Source organism: Octodon degus, unplaced genomic scaffold (assembly GCF_000260255.1).
Source record: "Octodon degus isolate 3935 unplaced genomic scaffold, OctDeg1.0 scaffold00060, whole genome shotgun sequence".
NCBI classification, from domain to species: Eukaryota; Metazoa; Chordata; class Mammalia; order Rodentia; family Octodontidae; genus Octodon; species Octodon degus.
Genome location: NW_004524636.1, coordinates 7,747,470 through 7,751,765, shown reverse-complemented (window position 1 = coordinate 7,751,765; position 4,296 = coordinate 7,747,470).

Genomic DNA, 4,296 nt, shown 5'->3' with positions numbered 1-4,296 from the left:
GTCATTGAGTTCCAGTTCTAGAGTTTGTGATTAATTTATAATCCAAGGCTGAGATTATGAGTATGAGTACTGCTGGGATTATGGGTGTGAGTACTACACCCAGCCTGGGGACAATAACCTGAATGCAACATATGGGAGACAGACTTGCTCTCTGTTGCCATTGTTGCTGCTCCTCCTCCCAAGTGCTCTTGCTCTCTGCTTTTCCTGCTGCCATGAACTGCTGCCCTCTGCCATGTGCCACTCTGTGTTGGAGCCAGGTGAGCATGGACTGAACCCTCCAGTAACTGTGGGCTAAATAACCCTTTCTTTCCTTCATTTTGAGTGTCAGGTATTTGTCCCAGCAATGAGAGGAGAGTAACTGAGACAGAGAGGTGCTGCTGCCCTCATGAATGAATTTAATGCCTTTACCATGGGAGAGGATTCCCACCTAAAACGTGAGCTTCAATCTTCAGCCCCTGTGCTTGCCCAGTGTGATCCCTTCTGCCATGTATGTTACAGCACGAAGCCCTTTACCTAAAACGATCTTTCTGCCATGGATCCCCAGTCTTCACACCAGGTGCCAAATCAATTACTATTGTGTATAATTTACCCTGTCAGTGGTGTTCTTATAGTACACTATAGGAAAATGACTGAGACACCATTAATTCTTTTGCTTTCTAGGTGCTTTATAACATTGCATAAGTGGAATTTACTCAGTGAAATTTCAAATGAAACAAAGCAAAGCAAGATATTTTTATCCTTCAAGGTTAAAAGAAACAACTAGAGCAATTGTGCACATTAAACCCCCACAAACCAGCCCACTAAAATGTCTTCTCTTGTGTCTTTTCCCTGTGACCCTCTTACATCACCATCTGATAATCATTATTTCTCTTTCCTCTCAGCAAAGACTGCTTTAAGTGCCAGGGGCGGGGGATGGGGACCAATAACCTCATTCACATGAAGATGTAAATTAGTAATTCCCTGCAAGTCTTAATAGGGTCTCTCCCATGGGGAATTTATAGTTTAATGTGAACCAAAGGACCACATCCATAAACGTATAATTTCAAAGATCAAAAAGTTAAGTAGAAAAGGTCACTCAAGGAGGCTGTAGGCACTTATCAAGCCTCTCTATGTGCCAGGTCTTGGGCACTGAAGTACAGTACGGTTTGGAAGAAAAGCCATAAAATGAGGACTATGCAGAACATTTTGAAAGTATACACTTAAGATCAGACCCTCCCAATAAAGTTTTAAAGGAGACACTCACTGTATTATCTTTTTGAAGAGGTCAGCCTCCCTGGAGAAATCCACCCCTTTGAGTTGGCTAAGCTGGAGCAAAGAGGGAGGCAGAATACGGAGTGAGCAGGCTTGGTGGCAGATAGAGTGCAGTGGTCCACTCCTCCAAAGGGTCAGTCCTGGGGAGGCCCAGCCAGCAGAAGCCTGGAAGATGTTGAAAAGCCTAGCAACAGGCAGTTTACAGACATCCACAAACAAGGAGCCACAGTGCCTGGAAGCATGGTTTCTGCCAGAGTTTGAGGTTTAAGGTTGATCTCACAGACCTGAGCATCCAGCCAGGAAACCAAGGTAACACCTGGGACTTCAATGACATAACTTCCCAGTTTCCTGGGCCCCACTACTTGCTCAAGAATGGTAGTTCCCAACCTGAATGGGTTAGAGCAAGCAGTCCACAGATTTGATATGCATATAACCTTGCTTGTCCCTTTACCTAGTTCCACTCAGTTCTTTGTTCTTAGTTTTCTCCAGTGTGTGGTTTTGAAGCCTTTGATGCTGGATCTTCTGATCATCTTTGCAGGTTCCCACCTTTGGATTTTGTTCCAGTTCCCTATTTCTAGTTGTCATCAATTGATTTCCTTCTAATTTTCCACCACTGGTTCTGGACCCAGCTTCTCCTACTCACTTCCCATGCAGAGTAGTCAGGAGGTGGTGTATTACTCAGCTTATCATCTGGGGTACTGAACACCAGATATACGTAAGTTACGGCAGAACAGGTTTATTTGGCTTATGGTTTCCGAGGTGTCAGTCCATGCCCAAAGGCAGAAATATCACGAAGGCCCTTGCAGAGGAAAGCTGTTAAACTCATGGCAGGCTGGATGCAGAACACTTGAGTGCTTTCTCAGGGTAGCGAAGGGCCACATAGTCCTTCCTCTCTGTAGACAACTCTTAAGACATATGACTTTTTATTTCCACCTTAGTAGACAATGACATTGAGGATAGAGATTTGAAGTAAATGCAAACAGTAGCAAAAGTATTAAATTTTGCAAGAGTTTATGGCTATTGAATATGGCATCAATTTGAGGTCTTTTAGCTATAAATAATTAAAAATTGAACTATAGTTATTTTAAGGATACCATTAATTATTTACTGTGCAAAAAATGTAGAGGAAAGGGATTCCAGGTCTGGTTCCCAGTGATTCACTGTTATCCCCAAGTACAGAAAAGCTTCCTTGTTTCTCTCCTGCCCTTCTTAGCATGTTGACATTTCACATATCATGGTGCCAAAATGGCTTCAAGAATTCCAGGCTTTACACTGATGGCAACACCCAAAAAATTCCCCTTATGTGTCACATAATAAAGTGCACATCGTTCACTTCTCACATCTCATTGGCCAGAATAACATCACATATTTATAACTAGACCAATCACTTCACAAGAGGTAAGTTGCTCAGATTGATCTAGACAAGATTAATATTAACCCCTACAGGCTTAGGGGAATCCTTTTTAGCAGGCAAGCTTCTTTAAAGCAGGTAAATAAAATCAAGGTTCTGTCAATAGGGAAAAAGAGAAGAAAGGCTGGTAAGGCAAGCAAAAAGCCACCAGTATCTTTTACTCTGTCTGCTGTTGTGCTGAGCATTGTGTTATCAAATATATCCAAATGAATGCAATTTTTAAAGGTTGTTATGAGGCTAACATGAGATTTCTCTCTGAAAATAGAAGTCAATTCTTCAGACTCATTCAGCTTAAAAGCTATAAAGATGAAAATTGACCCCAAAATCAAAATTGGGCTCCAAAGTAAAAGTTCTTAAACAAAATCTTGCTAATCCAACATTGTGTTGATTGTAAACATTTTCACATTCCATGATCTCTGAAATTAGAATGCAATGAATAATCAATCATGTTTTATTGTTTCCCTGACAGTATTTCTTTTCTTTTAAAGACACACAAAATGATCTGTCATAGAATCACTATAAGCTGGGTATATGGGAAGAGACTGCTCTAGGTTGACAAATACAGCTTCATCCTGCTTCCTGGGACATAGCCAGACTTGCTTTCCCACAGGGTATGACCATGGGACTGTGTTTTGGCCAGTGGAGTGTGCCTTCTTTCACGTACTCTCTCCTTTCTTATGGAAAGGACAGCAGCAAGGAGACCAGACTGAAGACGCTGAGATTGAGAATAGGATACAGAGAAAAGATGGGAGGAGCCTAGATTCTCCAACACCTGTGTGAAACACTGCTTCTTGTCCACAAACAATCGTCTTGGCTCTCACTTGAGGATAAAACAATGCTTGCCTCTGGAAAGGCCCTGAATTTGGTGGATTCAGTGACATAGCTGGTAATATTTCTTGCTGCAACCAACAGAGGGATTGTGCTCAGTGAGCTTTAGTGCCAGGTATTGCTTAGTCATTAGCTCTGATCAGAATCTGATTTGGTTTGAGCCATACTTTTTTGCCCCAAAAGACTATGTGTTACAAGGATAGATTACCAGATTCCTCTGGGCCTTCATCACATGCCTTCTCTTATGACCAAACACGTGGAACTCCATGGTGGTTGGTACACTTGAGGCCACACAGAATGGAGAAGGAACCAGTCCCCAAAGGGGACAAAGGCACAATGCAATGACAGCATCTGCAGTTCTGTGATGCTGATTGCATACACAGAGCTCTACTGTGTCGAGGAGGCTGGAACTCATACTTTAAAATGTGGGGTCAGGAAAACCCATGTTGACTTTCTTAATGTCTGAAAATAGTTGCTTTGACCTAGAAGTTGCCCCTCATTCTTTGTAATTATGTTTTTGCTTTTTTATCCTCCAATTTATATTCTTGGTTCTACTCAGATATTCTTCCACTGGTTACAACAGAGACTGTCATTGTCTCTTGGGAGCAGAGCGCATCAGGCTCACCCAGGGGAACTGTGAAAACACAAGCTCCCAGGTGCCATATCCAGAGATTTGGGTTCATTAGGTCTGCGCTGAGGATTTGTATTTCTAACAACTTTTTTTTTTTTTTTTTTTTTTATTTTAGGGAAGGGTCTACAGGGTGTTCAAGGTCTCACTACTAGACTGGACTCATAGTGATCTGCCT